The sequence below is a fragment of the Marmota flaviventris genome, chromosome 20 (genome assembly GCF_047511675.1).
Source record: "Marmota flaviventris isolate mMarFla1 chromosome 20, mMarFla1.hap1, whole genome shotgun sequence".
NCBI classification, from domain to species: domain Eukaryota; kingdom Metazoa; phylum Chordata; class Mammalia; order Rodentia; family Sciuridae; genus Marmota; species Marmota flaviventris.
In genome coordinates, this window is record NC_092517.1 from 10539229 (window position 1) to 10559826 (window position 20598).

Here is a 20598-nt window from a genome sequence, read left to right on the forward strand (position 1 = left end):
TCTTCCCAGCTTCATATTTGGGGCCCAAGTCTCCTGGCTTTGCCAGCACTTGCCCTTCTACAGTATTGCCACCTCTTGGTTAGAGGATTGGGAATGGAATTTCTATGCAAAAGGGCCTGAAGTTCCCTTGGCATCCCTATATATTGCATTGAAAATGTCATGCTTTCTCTCTCCTTTTGGATCACTGAGGCTTTCCCCCATATATCAACTATGATTTTGGATCACGAAGGGGGAAACCATCCAGTTGTTCAATTATGCCCCCAGGTAATCTTCAGTGTTACAAAGTTCTTTGCTTAAGAATAATGGTCTAACTGGAATCCTAACAGTCTTTTGGTTGTTCTATTATGGTGTAAGGATTAGCTAACAGTGATATCTTGCATTTGTTTTGAACCTGGACCTATGTGAGGAACTCCCTTGGTTCCAGAACCGGGGGTGCCTTTTAGGGGAAAAAAAAGAAAACAACAAAATCCCTAAGATTGTCTGAGCTTCATTCTTTCTCATATTTCCTGACCAAGGATTCAGAATTCTGACCAACTTTGGATTAAGAGTTTTGTTTCATTTTTGTGACCTGTGTCTAGTGCCAATTAGCTATTCAGGGAGAAAGAAGTGATCAGGTAACTTTCTGATGACCTTGAGCCATTTCTCTGTGTAGTACAGGCTTTAGATTAGTGCCTTATGGACTTTGGTTTGGGCTAAGGGCTGTCACACCTACTGCTATGGTGTGGCAGGCTTGTTTTGTATTGCAGATTGATGGGGCCAGTAGTGTAAGGGGAATAGGGTGTATGTTAGGAAGATTCTGGAAGTTCTTAATTCAGTGGACCAGTCAATCTATGATTTTAGCAAAGCATATGGGAAGAACTTGTGCCAAAACACCTTCTTTTCCTTTTTGTTATTTTCTTAGCCAGACAGAAGGTTCTCTCCTTGAACTTAAACTGACTGTTCATACAAAGCAGAGCTGGACCCAACTGCTAGCCTGGCTTCTGTGCAGCATCACAGGTTGAAAGGGCAGGAAGTCTCTTAAAAATCGCCAGCCTCCTGTATCATGTTTCTCACCCATGAATGTTCATATACTTCACACAATTTTAGTCTTTTCAAAACTAGAAATAAGGGTGGGAGATGTAGCTCAGTGGTATATATAGACTGCTTACCTAGCATGCACCTGGTTCAGTCTGCAACACCACAAACAAAACAAACCTAGAAAGAAGAGCCATCTAAACCATTGCATTTTTAGTCAAAAGGGAGAGAAAGTTTATTTCTTAAAAATTTAAGTGTACTTGTTTTGAAAACATGTATCATTCACTTCTGTGGGGTTTTTAAAGGGGTGATTTTCAGCAGTAAATGTAACATTTCTCATGCAATTTGTTTTAAAGTGAGAAAATGTCAAATACTTTTTTTTTTTTATTTTAGAAGTATTGTTCTATTAAGTGTCTCATCTACTGAACAGAATACTTTGAAAATACTACTTTAAATATTTTCATTAACTCAGTAAAATGTTAACTCACACATGTACATACTATGTGTTCACACCTCTGCTTTTTCTCCAAGCAAGTTGAGGTGGGACCACGAATGACACACCTGGGAGAACAGGCCGGAAGACCAGGTATGTCAGGGAAGGAAGTGAGTGCTTTGGCATGGTTTTCTCTATGGCTACCCTCCCAGCCCTCTTTGTGGCTTCTGTGGCAATGGTGGTGTGCAAGCTCTCCAGTGTTCCCCTTCTCACCTGGGCCCATTACCTGTCATTCTAGAGCAAGCTCAGGCATTTCTTCCTCCTTCTGCCCTTGGAATAGGCAACACCCTGGTGCCTGAGTACAGCAGGCGGGTCTTGGGTACAGGCCAAGGCGAACCCCTTATTTACTCTTAAACCCTCCTGGCTTCTGCCTACTCGACTCACACCAGTTGGTGAGACTCTGGGTGAATCAGTTACTGCCACTTAATTCTGGTTATTGAGCTTCCAGACTGTCCAGGTTAAAGTGTGATGTGACATTGTCAATTATTTGTGTGGCTAGGTGCCAGGACACTGTTTGGTTTCAGTTATGAAAGAAGGTTCTCTGAGCCAAGTTCAAAGCTTGCTTGTTTTCTTTTCAAAAATCAGGATGTCAGCAGCAGTAACATATCTTGCAGGCCTTTTGTGTTCTCTTCCATATTCTGAAATACTGAGTAGGGAAGGGCCAAGGAGGAGAATGTCAGAGAAATCCCCTTGCTCCGTATTTTGTCCCAGGAACCCCTCCAATCTGAAGACTTCATCCTTTGGAACAGCTCTGAGGCTGGACCATCCCATGGTGCCACGAGTAGCTAGTTCTAGTGTCAGGCTTGGTCAGCAGGTTGAAGTCAGTTTTGCAAAGAACTGTTGTAGAAAACTACCATATGGTTTGAACTGATGGGATACAGTTATCCCATGCCAGAGTTTCAAATTGTTACAAAGCTGGCCTAGCTCCTTTAGACAATGTAACTGAAAGAGTATGTCACAAAGGAATGTTTGCTAGCTCTCTTGATTGTGCTGCCATTTGTGAAGAACTGGCTTCTGTTTTCTAATCCTCTTTTCATTTTCTTCCTAGCTTCTTTTTCAGAGCTTGTTCTTTGTTACTGAACTCCCACTTTTGATAAAAAGTTCTGGGCTTTGCTTGCCCTGGATTGTGGGCTATGCACAACACTTAATTTTTTATGTACTTAAACAAAATGTGTCAGGGTGGTGTCTGTGCAGGTAAATACCAGCCAAGAGTCCAGTTATCTGGTTTGGTAAATGCAGTTTTATAATCTGAGGGTCTCAGTGCCCTCCACACCTATCCACCTCTCCCCTGATCCCCCCACCCAAAAGAAAAATATCCCTCAGTGTTTCTCAGCTCAGTTTACTGAATAATTTCCAATTGTAATTCGTCACTTTGGAGTTTGTAGACTCAATGTCAGACATTCCTTTCTTCTGGAGGGCTCCAGAACTCTTTTTCTTTTGATAGTCTCAAATTTAGTGCTGGTAATAAGGTAGGGTCCAGTGGTAATGTTGGCCATGGAGTAGCTGAGCAGAGACCTTAGAAAAAAATTCTAATCTTTGCTTTTCCATTCCCAAGCCTCCAGCTCCTACTCTAGTGCCTCTTCCCTGCAGGGCAGGGACCCCGTGTGAAAGCCAGGAGGTGTGGCGGCCTGGGCCATGGGTTCCCAGGGCCACAGGGCTCGGGGTTGTGCTGCACTTGAATTTGGATGTGAATCTGATTAAAACAAAACAAAACAAACAAACAAACAAACAAAAAAAACAGTCCTGTGGAACTCCCTGATTCACAACTCCCTTCCCTCTTTCTGAGAGGCAGAGGAATAATATTTTTAAAAAGGTATTTTGTTTTAATTTTAAATAGCAAAACACAAGCTGAATTTTTATTTATTATACATGAGAAAGGTAAATCTGTTTTACAAAAAAAAATCTAGAGTTGGAAACTCTGGGAAAACTCACTGAAATACACAAATGCTTCTCTGTAATGTGCAATATGTTTTGCAACTATAGATATTTTATGTTTAATCTGTAAATAAGAAATGTATTTAAATTAAAAGGGAGCTTTTTGTAAAAGGACCAAATGTTCTTTTATAAATGTACTAAGGAATATCTTGCTCTTTGAAATTTATTAGGATTTTTATGAATAATTTTTATTAAAGAATTTTTTTGAGTTGTCATCGTGTTTCTCCTTTGTACACTATATACACATTACATGTGGGACGGGAAAATCATGAAGGGAAAATGAATAAAATCTTTTAAAATTCATTATTTACAGCCAGGCTTCCTTGTAGAATCCTACTACATTTTTGTCTGTCACACCCTTGCATGTAAATATTCTTAGCTTAGCACAGTAGGTAAGGCCCTTTCATGTGGCGGGTCTCATCACCAACCTCCCCTTTCCATTCACCTCCTTTTTCCTAGGCTCTGACTTGTTCCTAAATCTGTTGCCATTTGCTTGAGTCTAATCTAGAATCAATGCTAGCTGAATGCAGGGAGCACTGGCCTCCCTTCTGGCATTCCACTCAAGTCCCTGATGGGATCTTGAGGGAGAGAGCTGATCCCATCTCGTGGTGTCTGATGTCTCTGTCCCAGTTTTGGGCCACAGGCAATTCTGATGGGTTTGTTTAGAGACTGTAAAACACAATAGGTTGGAGGAGAGTCCTGAGATCGGAAGCATCTTGCTAATAAGAACGGAATCTACCATTGCCAGGCAGGTGGCAGCTGTATTTGTGAAGTGCCACGGATTTGCAGCCATTTGACAAAGGTAGGCTGGCCCGGGTATACCGAGTGGACCCATAAGAGCCAGGGATGCCACCTTGGCACCTACTTGCCTTCTCCAAGATGCCTTGCCTCCGTAGTATGGATGTGTGTGGCCTCAGCCAGCCGTTGGTGAGTGGAATGGAGCAGCCTGTGAAGATGCAGTTAAGTGCCAGGGCTGAGAGCAGGAACAGCCCACGCCACGTGGGTACAGTCTTAGCTCTACACTGACTATCTGTGTGCCTTGGGCAAGTGACAGTTTTTATGGCCTCAGCTCTCCCATTCATCATGGGATGATTATAGCCCACACTCAGGGTGGTGTGAGGACTGGAGTAGATTAATATGTGATGTAAGTAAAATAGCACCAGGTACAGAGTAGATTCTGTTTCCTAGGATGATGACCAAGGTGGGTTTGTTTCCCAGGATAAGTCTTAGTGGAGCTAGGGTTGTAGCTCAGTGGTAGAGCGCTTGCCTTGTATGAGTGAGGCCCTGGGTTCGATCCTCAGCACCACATAAAAACAAATAAAATACAAAGGTTAAATTATTAAAAAAAAAAAAAAGTTTTAGTATCTTTCAGTAGGGACCCTGAAGAAGAAATAAGAATGGGAAGTTGCCATAGATAGGCCTGGCTTTGTCCTTGTGCATGTGTGGCTTGGGTCAAGAGTCATACCTGCTTGAAGTTTCCTCATTTGTAAAGCCAGAGATAACAGTACCTTAACTCCAGGGGTTCATGTGAGGGCAAAGTAAAGCAGCAGCTATATTTTGTTAGAGCATATCAGGTGGCAGCAGCTAAAAGCTTTACCTATGTTACTTATGAAGTTTTAATCAGGGAAGAATGCAATTGTTCTCCCTATCTCAGACGCCCAGACTGTAAGGTCAGGGTGCTAGGTATGATACCTGTGCCCCAGCACCACTGGTGGTTATAGTTGGGTGCCTGGCATGGTCTGCTCATCTCTGGCACATGGAATGAACAGTCTCTGCCACCGTGTGTGTGTGTGTGTGTGTGTGTGTGTGTGTGTGTGAAGTTTCACAGTCAAACCTCAATGAAGTCCTGGGAGGTCAGTTCTATTTCTGCAGCTGAGAGTACTAGAAGGCACACATCCTTGTCCCACTCACACTTGAACCAATGGCCTTGAACTCTTTTAGGTAATTAGTTGTACCTAAGAACAGCTAAGAGGAGGAAAGATTTATTTTGGCTCACAGTTTCAGTAGAGTCTGTCCGTGGTCTGCTGGCTCCAAGGCTGAAACGTGGTGGAAGGGTATGGCAGAGGAAAGCTGCTCAGTTCATGGTAGCTGGGAAGAAGTGCGCGAGAGAGGGTTCAGGGACAGATCTAGTCCCCTAGACCATGCCTCGCAGTGCCCTACTTCCTTCAACTAGGTCCCAATAGTCCATTCAGCTATCAATGGATTAACCCTTAAAAAGTGGATTAATCCACTGATGAGATCAGAGCCCTCATGATCCAGTCATTGCTTAAAAGCCCCACCTCTGAATCTTGCTGCATTGGGGGCTATTCTTTCAACACATGAGTTTTTGGGTCTGGGCATTCCAGATCCAAGCCATAACAGGTACCATGGTGAATAATTTGTCTGCAGTCCCATATGGAGAGAAGGGATATAAATCTATATTGCCTAAGGAATGTAGCTCAACCCTTGATCTGAAGTGGTGCCTTCCCAGAGGGTTGGAAAGGGGTTAAGACTGGGCAGCATGCCTGCTTCTTTGTTTGGGACATCAGCTCCCAGGTGCCGAGGCCCTGGAGCTTCAGAAAATGAAGACCCCCAGAAGCCACAGTGAATGCCCCTTTCCTTACAAACTGGAATATTCTCTGTGCCTAAGTGAGGGTGTGTGAAGGAGGCTATTGCTATTCTGGGAGTTTGCATTACCTCCAGACAACAGAAAACCTCCCCTTAAAGAATCTGGCTCTCCTAGGTCAACCTAGGTGCCCTTCAACAGATGAATGGAAAAAGAAAATTTGGTACATATACACAGTGGAATACTAATGCCATCAAAAGAATGACTATGATTTTGCCAGTAAATGGATGGATTTGAAGACCATCATGCTAAGTAAAATAAGCCCATTCCAAAAAACCAAAGGCTGAATGTTCTCTCTGATATGTGGATACTAACACACAACAAGTGTGGGGGGAGGGAAAGAATAGCAGTTCAGGGGATTAGATAAAGTGGAAAGAAGGCAAGTGGGGGGATGGGAATAGGAAAGACAGTGAAATGAATCGGACATAACTTTTCTATGTTCATATATGAATTCACCATCCATGAAACTCCACGTCACATACAACCACAAGAATGGGTTACTAATTGGAATAAGCTATGCTCCATGTATGTATAATATGTCAAAATATACTCTACTGTCATGTATATCTAAAAAGAACGAATTAAAAAAAAGAAACAGTTTCCAAGGTAGAGTTTCTCTCCTCATGAGGTAAGCTCTGCTCTTAAGGACAAGGGCTCAGTGATCTTCAATAGTGAGCTAATCAGATTTTGAGAAAATCGCCTTATTATTTGGAAAGCTTAATGCTTGCTTAGTCAGAGAGCTCGAAAAAGGAATGAAGAGCCAGTTTCCATTATTTGAAAACCCATCTGGACCATCTTAAGCTGATTTTTATGATAAAATACTAACATTTTAGCATAACACTGTAAAGGGCTATAGCTCAGTGATAAGAATGCTTGCCTATCATGTGCAATGCCCTGGGTTCAATCCCAAGCACCACCAAAAATAAATACATGAAAATAAAATAAATAACACTGCAAGTTACTTTTTGTGATTATTTTTAGTTTCGGTGCTGAGGATTCAACCCAGAGCCTTGGGCATGTAAGCACATGCTCTACCACTGAGCCATATCCCCAGCTCCTAGGTGAAAATGTATACATTGATATCTTAAAACCATTGCAACTTTTTAGCCAACATCATCTGTTAAAGAGTATATATTTCAGTAAATTCTTTGTTAGTTGGTAATTTTTTTTTCTACTTGAATTGGTATTTCCATTACTCTTTTTGCCACAAAATGTTAACATGTGACAATTTTTAATACATTAATACATAACAATCTCAATGTCTATCCATCTCTCTCTCTCTCTCTCTCCCTCCCTCTCTCTCTCTCTCACACACACACACCATCCATGAAACTCCGTCACATACAACCACAAGAATGGGTTACTAATTGGGGATTGAACCCAGGAGCATTCTACCTCTGAGCTACATCTCCAGCTCTTTTTGAGACAGAGTCTAAGTTACCCAGACTAGTCTCCAAGTTGCGATCCTTCTGCTTTAGCTTCCTGAGTAGCTGGGATTACAGTCAGTACCACTGTGCCCAGCTCTGACAATCCTTTGAAGTCTTATTGTCTATACAATCATGCAGTGCCACGAAAATGTACATAGTGTTCACAAATCCATATACGGTTTAACAAGTTTTCCGTAATCATAAGGCTGTTAGTATTCGAAAGTCTTTAGGGTCCAGCTAACATTACAATTAGTATAGAAACAATGCACTTATATTTTGATAGTAACAAAAAGTAAAAGCTTTATTGGAAATGTTTTCTTTTATTAAATGATGGAATATCCCCCTCCAATTTAATTTTATGTCTGTGAATAAATGCTTCTAGTGCAAACTGAAACCATTTTGGGAGTTTGGCCTCACCCTGCAGAGTTGGTGTGTATGTGCTCCATGGCCCAGCAGCCAGGTTGTCCACTGTACCGCTCTGAGTTGTCCTGGTAGTTCCCCTCCTAAGGAAATTATCTAGAGCACGAACCAGCAGACTACAGCTGGTGACCTAAATCAGGCCACTGCTTGTTTTTGTTTTGTTGAAGACAGTTTTAATGGAGCACAGTCTTGCTCATTTGTTTACACATCGTCTATGGTTGCTTGTGTTAAAATGGTAGAGACTGTCTCGTTTCCAAAGCCCTAGATATTTACTATGTGGTGTTCTACAGAAAAAAATAATTTGCTGACCTTTGGTCTAGAGGATTCCTTGCATGTGGGAACCAGGTGACACAAGGCTCTTTATAACGGCTTTTCTTGCCCAAACTCATTACCACCTTGTCTGACCCGGTGCCATTGCCCTTGGACGCTCCCTGCACGTGGTTTCCTTGACGCCTCGTCTGACCTGCGGCAGGTGCGCACGCGCTCTACTGGCTCGCTCATGGTTTCCTGGACGCCTTGCCAGGCCCGCTGCTGGTGCACACGCGCGCTCCCTGCTTTCGGCTTTTTGGACCCCTTGCCCAACTCGCCGCTGGTGCGCATGCGTACCTTTCTGAGGGGGCGCCTCCTTGCTGCCTCGCCTGCGTCTGTGCGCTCGCTCTGGGCGCGAGGCCTCATGCCCTCCTCACCTCAGAACCTTCTCGCCTCTGACACCCTCCTTGCCCAGAACCTGAGGTAAAGCTCTTCTAGCTTTTTTTCCTGTGTGGTAAATATGTGCCCACCCCTAACCCCATGAAGAAATACGAGCTGCCCCAGTTGGGGCTCCCAGGAGGTCTGACAGGAGTTCCAGAGTGAAAATAAGGATCCCGGGTGAGGGACCCCTGGTCCTAGGCACCAGACATGGCCAGGTGGAAGTGTCCCGGGAATGGCTCCCTGTGAGCACCCACCTGCAGCGCCCCTTCAGTTTCCCTCAGGGCGGGCTTGCTAGCACCCTGGTCCCAGAACCCCACTTTGGCCCTGGGCTCTCAATACAAGGGGTCTTCCCTGGGGTAGATGTGACTGGGGTTTTGGAAGGAAGGGACTAGTGACATTCTTTGCTTAGCTTGGGTGGCAGTTGCGTGGGTAGTCATTCGGTTTTTATTCCTATAGGGTGCATAGGTTTTAGTTTTTGTGTCCCCTCACCCTTCTCTGCGCATGCGCCAGAATTCACATGGCGCAGTCTAACACCACCCCCCCCCCCCCCCCCATCATGATAACCAGGAGCAGGGCCTTTGGGAGAAGATTAGGCTGGGAGGGAAGAGTCCTCAGGAGTTGGAATTAGTGCCCTTCCAAGGAAGGGACTCTAGAGCTAGCTCACCTCTTCCTTCCACGTGAGGATAAAAGAGAAATTGTCAGTGTGCAATGGGGAAAAAGGGCCCTGCTGGCACCAAGATCTCGGACTCCTGCTTCTAGGATTGTGAGAAATGAAGCTTGTTATTTAAGCCACACAGTGTGTAATAATCTGTGGTGCAGTCCCAACTAAGTGTATAGGCTGAATTTTACAAGTGAATTTTAACATTGTTTATGACATCAGTTTTCCAAATCGAGAAGCTCGTCGTGAAGTACTCTCAGAACCAGATGATCTGAGGGTAACACAGGAATAAAGGGAAGGAAGGAATTTGGAGAAATTCACCAAATAGTTTGAGTCCTCTCCAACCTTCTTAGTTCTGTTATTCCCAAGCTAGCCTTACTCTTTACTTTCCATGGACCCAGATAGATGAGCAGCTGTCAGTAGGTTTCCAGGCCATTTTTAAATTAATTAATTAATTAATTAATTTCTCATTCAATTATTAATTAATTGATTGATTTTTTTACCAGCCCGTTTTTAAATGGGTGTCTGAGTGGAAAGTTTTTGAATATTGTGGCCCCTATTGAAAATAGTATTTATTGAAAACACAGTGTTGTGTAGCACACCACACCAGTGAGACTCCTTGGACTACTATATCTAAAAGAGTCTCTCCTGAACACCTGCCTCAGGCTTACCTGGGTAATTTGAGGAACTTAGAGCAAGAGGGTTGGGGGCCAAGAGAAAAATAAAAAAAACTTTTTATGGTTCCAAGGAAAGGCTCCTAAATATGGCCTTATGTTTTAGGCACTGAACTTTGAAAGTCATTCTAAAAATGGGTCGTTTTTCACCAATGGGTATGGAAAATATCCAGTGTTTCAGTATTAGGTTATAAAAACTGGGAAATACTGTTCACTTCCACAAGAGATCACTATTGCTTCACTTTTTCTAGTGGTATCTTTAAAAAATACAGTTTGACCAACCCAGTGGTACAGAAACAAAGAAACAAAAAACAGTGTTGCATGTTTTAAACAGTAGGCAAAATTGTAATACCATGGTCCTTTGGAATTGTGTATCAAACTGTTGGCATGTACTACCAGTGGAAACATGAGAAGCTGGGTGCACTTTACAGCAGCTTGGAAGGCTGACACAGGAGGATTGCAAGTTCAAGGCCAGCCTCTGCAACTTAGCAAGACCCTGCTCATAAATAAATAAATAAATAAATAAATAAATAAATAAAATGCAAAGCACTGGTGGTGTGGCTTAGTGGTGAAGCACCCTGGGTTCAACTCCCAGTATCCAGGTGGCGGAGGGGGAAGAAACATGAGTGATAATGGTGACAGTAATGACGTCTTGTGCCTCTGTAGGGTCTTGGTCTCAATATCATAGCTCTTTATATGTGCTTCAGTTCTTACTCACAATACCATTGTGTCTTGATATTCTCATTTTCCAGAGAATAAAACTGAACTTCAGAGAATTGTCACAAATTGCCTAATTAGGTGGTGATATTTCAGTACCAGGGACATAAAAAAGGGCTGGGGGCGGGGGCGGGGGATGTAGATCTGCTCTTTGAAAAGTGCGCCAGGCCTTCCTGTGTATTGGGGTGGGTGGTTTCTTTTCATCCTGTGAAGTTGCTTTCAGCTTGGTATGAAATAGGGTAGAAATATGGTTCTAGGTAAAGTCAGGAAGGGTGTCACTGTGGCAGAACCTTGCACAGATGGGGGTATCCCAAGACCACAGCTCCCAGAACCTCTCCTCCCTGTTGTCTTTTTTCCACTGGAAGCTTCTCTCACCTCCTGGGCTTCCTGCTGGTCCTAAACTTGTATTTAGTTTCTGTGATACGACTTGGCAGACAGAAGGCAGAATTTGGAATCAGCATTGTGGATTCGTATCTGGACTCTTCTTATTAGCTGTGTAAGGGGGCAGATAGAAGGGGATGGCGGGAATATGAGGTTAAGAGAATCATTCCATAAAATGAGCCCACTGTGCTGAACCCCCACCCTCCATACTTTCTTTGCCATAAAGTAATCTGCTTGCAGACCTGCCTAGCCTGAGTGGACAGGATATGTCACATTCCTCAGCAAAAAGGAAGAAGCAAAGGTCAGGTAGTTAGTGTAGGATATGAATGTTGGGGGTCAAGAGAGGATGATGACTGGTTATCAAACAGAGAACAATGGGTTGTTAACCTCTGTGATTGTGCTTCTGGGCACTCTGGGTTGTTAACAATGAACCTTGCTTCACTGTCCTTGGTCACATATGGGTGGGGGGAAGAAACAGAAAGCAATAATTAAGAGAGGGATTCTGAGGTCTATAAAAGAACAAGTTGCACCCCCTCTCAAAGACACTCAGCTCTGGGGTCTCTTCTCTTGAGAGAAGTCTGTCTCTGTCCTTTTCTTAAATAAAACTTGTTTTTTATACTTGCCTTTGCATTTCTTGGGTGTTTAATCTTCAACACTGGAACCGTTCCTGATCTCCAAGACTGATATCAGCTGGGTGAATTAGTAAACCTCTCTGAGTCTCAGTTCCTCATCTGTGAAATGGGGCTAAACAGGGTTTCCCGGGGGAGTCAGACAATGGTATCTACCAGAGGCCAGCACACAGTGCATGAATCTGCTCAGCAAACCTTCCTTCCCTATCTTCCTCTGTTACCCTCAGATTTGCTGCCTGTATTCCGCTATAGGTTCTGGTTCTGAGAGTACCTCACAGAATGTTGTCACTGACCTCCTTAAGGTTCTGGTACACTCCAGTGGTTATCTAATTTCAATAAGAGTCCATAATAGGATTGCCAAAAAATTCCTGGATGGCACAGATCAGAATCTGCCTTTCCCCAGTTTTTCCAGGGGACTTTGCAGCAGGGTCAGAGGATCATGGTTTGAGAACCACATTGATGCACCACATCCCACAGCTCCACGCTTACTTTTAGGGACTGGTTTAATAATATTTGCAAATGTGGCTCCTCTAGGCAGTTCCCTGCTATACCTTCTGATGGACTCTGCCTCTCAGCTGGCTGCTTCGTCTTTGGAATAACTATTAGAATTTGCTATCTTTGACAGCAGGAAAGTTGTTCTGAAAATGTTCCTGAAGTAAGAGCAGCAATACCTAGGAATCTGTTGGCAGTGCAAATTCATGAGTCCTCTCTAAGGCTTACTGATTGGGAAACTCTGGAGGTGGGTCCCAGCAACCTGTGCTCTAAGGAGCCTGCCAGGTGATTCTGCAGTGGAGAGATGGCTGCCCTCCTGTGAGGACCCGTGGGTCTTTCTCCTCACCATGTGGGACCATCCTGGAATCTGTTTACCATAGTCCCCTTATCCACGGGGACCTTATCCATGGTTCCCTTTTCCTGGGTTCAATGACCCTGTCTGTCACAGCCTGAAAATATTCAATGGAAATTCCAAAAATGAACAATTCATAAATCTTAAATAACTTTCAAGTATAGTATATTGTTATCATTATCATATTTTACTATTGTTAAGCTCTTACTGTGCCAAATGTATAAATTAAACTTTAGGAATGTACATAAAGGAAAAATATAGCCTGGGTTCAGTATTATCCAGTTTTTGGCATCCACTGGAGGTTTTGGAGCATAGCCACTATACAAAATGGGAGACTACTGCCAGTTGCAGTGTGCATACCTGTAATCTCAGTGACTTGGGAGGCTGAGACAGGAGGATGGCAAGTTCAAGGCCAGCCTTGACAATGTAGCCAGACCTGTCTCAAAGAAACAAATATATATGTATATGGGACAGGGGATTTAGCTCAGTGGTAAAGCACCCTTGGGTTAAATCCCTAGTATGCCTTCCTCCAAAATAAGGGAGTCTCTTTCAATCTTTTTTTAAATTATTTTTTTAGTTGTTGATAGACCTTTATTTTATTTATTTATACATGGTGCTGAGAATAAAACTAAGAGCCTCATACATGCCAGGCAAGTGCGGTACAACTGAGCCCCAGCCCCCCAATTTTAAGTGGATAGGTTGTGGGGGGCATTCTCCACTCTCCTGTGTTTGTGGGCAGTGGGCATTTGTTAAGCACCTACTAGGTGCACTGATCAAAGATTATTTATTCTCTAACATGCCCTGTTATCTATGTCATATATTACTAACAGTTGAGAGACAAGTTGGACTCTGTGATTCATTTATTCTTTTATTCAGTGTCTAGTAAGCACAAGTATGTGCTGGTGACATAGCGATGAGATTACACCTTCTTATAAATGGATATGTGCCCTGAGAGCTGAGGGCCCAGTAGGTTCAAGGACAGATGGTTGAATGGAGAGAGCAGTGGAAGGAAGGAAGCAGCTGCTGTATTTGCTTTTTCCGGGATAATGGAGATAATGCGTCTATGTGTCTATATTTGCCCTTTAATGCTTGTTCTAGAAAGAACGTTTTGATTTTCACCCCACCCCTCCCAGTTCAAAATGTTCCACCTTCCGTATGCACAGTTTTAAAGTTAGTCACATGGTCCAGTTCTGGCCAATCAAAGCATTCATCTCTCTTACCCCCAAAGTGAAGACTTCAGGGATGGGCACAAGCTACCCAAAGGAGGATCAGACTGGGCTTTTCTAGACTCTATGGGAAAGAGAAAGAAATGAAACAACAAAAAACCCTCTCTGAATATCTGCTGGAGTATTGGACTGTGAAGAATTAGACTTGGGGTTTCTGGGGACCACTGAGAGGGAAGAGACTTCTTGCACTAAGCACACTCAGAGAAAGCACAGCTCAGAGGAGAGAACCCTGATTATTTTGTTCAATGGCTAGTTACAGCCATGTCTGAAGCAAGCAGTTACTCCTTGACATTTTAGTTTGGCCAGCCCATAAGTTGCATTTTCCAAAATGCTGAAACCTATTTTTGTCTCTTAAAATTCTTAGAGTCCTAGTATTAAACCCAGGGAACATGTATTCCACACCTGGCTCTGCCACTTGTGAGTCTGCTAGCTTCTCTGTAAGAAGAGCTGGTGAGGAGATTCAGCCAGAAGAGAGAACCCATGAGGCAGTTATCATAGCTTCCCAGAAAATAATACGCCTTCAAGCTGATTTCTTTTACTTGAGTCTAATGGTATTCATGTTTTATGTTTAAGAGACGTGTGACTATGTTCCCAGTGATAGAATGAGTGACTGTTCTATTTTTTATTTGTGTTCTCATAGTCCAGATGGTACGGTGCATGAGTATGCTGGGGAGAGGCATTTTTCCTTTTCTCAATGAAATACGATTACACTGAATTCATGGCATTGATGATATTCATTGCCGCAAATTACTGTGTTTCCTGGCACTGGCTTGAGAGATCTATAATAAGATACTGATAAGGATTTTCTCTTTCTGATTCAAATTCTGTGCAGCTAGATGACACCTTCTTAGGGCAGCCCTGTCTCTCTTCTGGGCATTGCGGAAAAATCAGTTATTCTGAGGCTAATTTACATTGCATTTTTTTAACACATCTATCAATTTCAAAACAGATTTCAGTAAGGAAAGAAGTAAAATTCTCTCAGCCCAGACATCCACATGATTTTATTTTAACAATATGCAAAACGAGGGCAGAGGTGAGGGAGCAGGGCTGGCAGTCTTGGCTGTGCATAAATGAGATTTAGGCTGGGGAAAGGCAGGAAATGTTGTTTCCTCCATCTGAGAATAGTCCCGACCAGATTTGGATCCTGACAGCTTGGGAAGAGGGTGAGAATGGTGAGGACTGGATTCTGGAGGAGCAACACTGACCAGGACTTAGACTGGGAATCTGCCCAAGTGACAGAAATAGCTCATTTTTATATTTCAACTATTTATCACCACCATGGCCAGAGTTAGCATCCAGCTTGGGTGATGTTTCTTGATCTTCTTTTCATTCCTCACCTCCAAGGAATTTGGGGGGTGGTACTGGGGATTGAACTCAAGGCACTCTGAGTGTGTGTGTGTGTGCGCGCACACACACACACACACATTTTTGCCTCCAAGCACCATGTTTGCGCCACTGCATCCTCCATTAAGTATTCATTGTCTAGTGCTTCCTCTGAATGCACAGGCTTCTTTTCTTCTTTTTCTTTCTTTCTTTTTTTTTGAGGGGTGGGGTACCAGAGAGTAAATCCAGGGACATTTAACCACTCAGCCACGTGCCAGCCCTTTTTAGTTTTTTATTTTTTTTTATTTTATTTTATTTTTTTATATTTATTTTCCAGTTTTTGGCGGATACAACATCTTTGTTTGTATGTGGTGCTGAGGATCGAACCCGGGCCGCATGCATGCCAGGAGAGTGCACTACCGCTTGAGCCACATCCCCAGCCCCCGTAGTTTTTTATTTTGAGACAGGTCTCGCTAAGTTGCTTAGTGTCTTGCTATATTGCTGAGTCTGACTTTGAACTCATGATGCTCCTGCCTCAGCCTCCTGAGCCTCCAGGATTACAGGAGTGCACCACCATGCCCGGCTGCATAGGCACTCTTCTAAATATTTATATTAACTTATGTAATCCTCACAACCAACATTTCAAGTGTTCCCACTTTAAAGCTGGCACAGGAAGGTACAGAGAAGAAACTTGTCCAAGGTCAGGGAGCTTGTTAAGTGGTTGCCTACAGTCAGCCAAACTGCAAAGGCTGAGGGTTTCCACATAAAATAGTTTCTATAAAACACTTTACCCACATTCGGCAGGGAATACAAGAAGTTTGAGCCAATCACGAAGTTGGAGCAATACCTTCCCCAAACCATCCTTGGGTTTGATTGTATCCGTGAAGGACTCACAGAGATCAATGAAAGCCAGTATACTTGTGCTACAGTTTACTCCAGGTCAAGGATTAAAATTAATTTGTTAAAAGAAGAGCTGCATGGGGCTGAGTCTGGAAGAGTCTGAAATGTGAAACTTATATTGTTTTATTATCTTCCCCTCCTGGAACTGATGTGTGGCAGTTTGTATGCAGTATTGCTAACCACAGGGATGCTCTCCTAAGCTTTGGTATCCAGAGTTTTCATGGGAGCATAATCACGTAGTCAAAATTAACTGATTTATTGATTGTCTTCAGGTTAACTGATTTTACACCTTGATCTCAATCACATAGTGGTCTTTCTGGTGTGGTCAGTCCCTGCCCCATAACTTTCAGGTATGGCTTGTCTCATCTTAAACAAAGACACTATGATCAGATATGACAGACTACCAAAGACAAAGGCCAGGGTTCTCTTCGGGTGAGACCAGAGTCTGTACTGCTCAGCGGTGGAGCTAGGATTTGAAGACAGGCAGTGTGTCCCTGCAGGGGAAGGGAGGGGCCTGGCATTTGAGTATTTTAATCATTACAACACCTGAGAGGAGATAGGCACATAGAGATAAACTGCGTGTGGTAGGATGAATAATGGCCCCAAAGATATCTGGATTCCTGGGGCATGTAAATGTTACTGTGTAAAGTAAAATGGACTTTGGAGGTAGGATTGAATTAAGGATTTGGGGATGAGGAAGTAGTCTGGATCCTCTGGGTGGTTCCTAAATGTCATCACAAGTGCTCTTGTAAGAGGGAGATAGAGGCAGAGATGGATTCAACACAGAAGAGGAGAAGGTAATGTGAACCCAGTCCCTGGAGGAACTATCCCTGATAACAAGATGGACTTGGTCCAGTCTAATTGACTCTGGACTGCTGGCCTCCAAACCAGAGAATAACGTGTGCTCTGAAGCCGACAGGTTTGTGGTCATTTGTTACAGCAGCCATAGGAAATGAATACACAGAGACATAGGGGAGTTGAATATTTGCCCAAGGCTCCAAGTGCTAGGAACGAGCTGTTCTAGAATTTTAACATGGACCTCGTTGCCTCCACATCTCATATCTTCAGTCTGAGTCTGGTTGGTTCAAAGTATTCAGGCTTGGTGCTTCACCCTGGCATAGAGGTCAGCTGTTGCTAATTGATCCTGCTTCTTACTGATCTGAAAATAAAAATCAGAGTTCTTATCAACGTGATGCTTCTGACAGCCACTCGTAACCAGCCTAGGATGGCCTGGGATTAATATCTTTACCTACCAGCTTGAGATTCATAAGAACAGCTGTACCATTTTTGAGCAGCTGTCTTCTGTTAAAAAAGAAAATTCCTGAGTTTTTAATGCTAGTTCCCTTGAAAAACAATAAATATTATTATAGGACCATTCCCTCTACTTCTCCTACATCAACCCTAGTGGTTGGATAGTTGGCCTTTTCTGACTGTAATCAATCAACTCTTATAGCACTGGGTGTACACACACCTGTAGGACCTTCTCTTCCAACAGTTCCTGACATCTGTCTTAGGTCAGTTACCTTATAAGCAGAGCTTGAGAGACAGGAATTTGTATGCATGTGATTCTTTGTTTTGCAGTGCTGGGGATTGAACCCAGGGTCTCATGTATGCTAGGAAAGCACTCTGAGCTATATCCCCAGCCTGGATGTATGTGATTTCTTAAGGGTATGAGAGAGGAGAAGGCTGTAAGAGAGTAGGGAAAGCAGGATATTTATGGGGAAGGAGTTAAGCAGGGAAGGATGGAGATTCAGGTGATCTAGCTTTGTACTAGTGGACTGTATTTGTGTTGGGCTGTTCATACAACTTTCTGGAACAGGTGGCTCCGGCCATCTGAGAGCAATTCTCTGGAGAAGGGGCCACTGTAATTCCATTAGTGACTGACACTCTCAATAGGCAGTGTGAGGATTTGGGGGGAAGGGTGGCCTTCCCATTGGGTACCGCAGAGACTCCTACTGTCATCTTGCCAAACATCTGTTTTTCTTCTTTTTCAGAATTCTGTGCAAAAATCCCTCTGGTCCTGACAGACGCTCTGGTTCTGGGGACTTTTAACCTCAAGTGAGGGATCTGAAATTTCCTCTGGGTGTTTAATTTGTGCTTCTCTAATGATCCTGATCTTCAGTCTTTGTGTTTACATGAAAGGATTTTCTAAATGTTTAATTCCTTTTTGCTCTGTTTGCATCTGCTGCTTCTGTATGCTCAGTGCTCATCGGCCTCTGGCTCAGTGAAAGCTGTCAGGTGCTTAAAATGTGCTTTGTTCTCTTAGCATTGCTGAAAGTCATGGGAAAGGCCAGGTGAGATCTGGGCAGATGCCCTCTGGCTGACTATGGAAGGTGAAGTAGGCTGTTTCTCCCGGGCATGTAATGATCCCATCTACTGGTATTCACAGGCTTATAGAATCCTCTTGTGTGGGCTTGATCTAGGGGTCTCTCTGGATCTAAGTAAAGTATATATAATCTGCTAGCATGGTTCCTGAGGCCAGCAGGCTAACCTGCAAGCACAGGAAAGAACTGTGACTTTGCCTTACAAGGACTTTGACCAGGTGAACATGTGTACAGTTGCTTTTAATGAATAAAACATGATGAAAGTGATGGGTTGTTCCTTTCAAGTTTGGACTATAAAAGCTTGTGACTTCTGCCCTGCTGACACTCTTTCTTGCCTCTTGCTTGCTCTGATGTGCAAGCTGCATGCTGTATGGTATGAACTGCCCTGTGGAGGGGTCCATGTGAGGAGTGATGGAAGGAGACCTCTGGCCAACAGGCTGCGAGGAGCTGCGCCCTCCAACAGCCATGAGAATGAGCTTGGAAGGTGACCCTCCCATAATTTAAGAATAAAGATGACATTACCAGCCAGGCATGATGGTATGTGCCTGTAATACCAGGGGTTTGGGAGGCTGAGGCAGGAGGAATGTGAAATCAAAGCCAGCCTCAGCAACTTAGTGAGGCACCAATCGAATTGGTGAGACTCTGTCTCCAAAACATAAAAAAGACTGGAGATATGGCTCAGTGGTTAAGTGCTGGGTTCAATTGCTGGCACCTATCCCCCTGCCGCCCCCCCCCCCAAAAAAAAAAAGATAACTGTAGCCTATGAAAGAACATGAGCCAGGAGGCAGGAGACTCAGCTAAGCCACTCCTATATTGCATACACACACACACACCTGTGATACAGTTAGTGGTATTGTGCTGAGCCTCTAAGTTTGTGGGTCATTTGTTAGCTTGCAATCAATAACTAATACATTTTTCTGGGGATTGGAAACTGAGGCAGAGCCTATATTATGCTTCTATAAAATTTAATAGTATGTGGTAACCATTTCCTCAGATCATTAAAAACTAGTCACAAGCATGATTTTTTATGAACGATTCATAATTTATTTAGCTATTCTCCTATTATTGGCTATTGTGACTTCCTTCATTATTTCCTGTGATGATTAGTGCTACTGAGATTTATATATAAACTTTGATCCACATCACTGTTCATTTCCTAGGAAATTTTGTTCTAGAAGTAGACTTATTAGGGCATTAATATTTTTAGGATCCTTGGTACATATTGCTTGATTGCCCTCTAGAAGCCTTGGGTCATTATTCTTGTGTATAATTCTATTCTCATGAATAGAATTTGACAATGCATTTATTATTTTTAAACATTTTTATTCATTGTTGATGAATTTTAAATTTTTAAAAATTTATTTATTGGTATATGGTGCTGAGAATTGAACCCAGTGCCTCACACATGCTAGGCAACTGCTCTACCACTGAGCCACAACTTCAGCCCTGACAATGCATTTATAAAGTGCATTCTAGACTGAAAATCTTTGGTTGTAAATTGCTAAAATGAATGACTCTGGCTCCCAGAATCTAGTGCAGGTCCTAACACACACAGTAGGGCCCACTTAGTGATGACTAGATGATAGAAAAGCCTTTATAAATGCTGGTTGGCCCATGTTTCAAGGCCCCTGATTTTCAGGAGTGGCTTATTGGACAACTAAGACTCTTAAGTTTGAAACTGGGTGGAAAAGTGTGCTTAAGCTGCAGCCTGCATCGGACTCACCTTAAAACCAAGATTATGGACTCTAGTCTCAAGGATTCTGAGTCAGCATGTCAGGTGCAGAGCCTCAAAGTCTGCATTTCTAAGGAGCTTCTAAGTGACATGATGCTTCTGGTCCATGGACCACACTTGGAGAAGTGCTAAAGCAGTGGACACCTGCCACTCTTTGGTGTGTGCCTTGTCACTGTGAGTACCACCCTGTCTCCACCCTTTCTGCCAACCAAGGTGCCCAGCCACCTTTGCATAGGGGTGGCATATGGTTTCAGATTGTTCAGAGAACCCGTGTGTGTGGCAAAGGTTGGTGTACAACCGGGGCAGGGCTCTCTCTTTTTTTGTTGTTCTTCTTTTTATTTGGATATGGGGAAGAACTCACAGTGGCATGGGATTTAGTGGGCTATAAATGTTATCTAAATAAAAAGATTATCTAAATAAAAGATCATTTTTGTAAAGATTATCAATAAAAATTTAGTGATTAAAAACAGAAGTGTCAAGCTTTTTCCAAGTCCCCTGGCTTCTATTGAATTAGAGTAGATTTTTTTTTAATGTTCTCTTTTTTTTCCCAATGTACTTTCTTTTTTCTTTAATTTTTAAATTTGTTCCAATTGGTTATATATGACA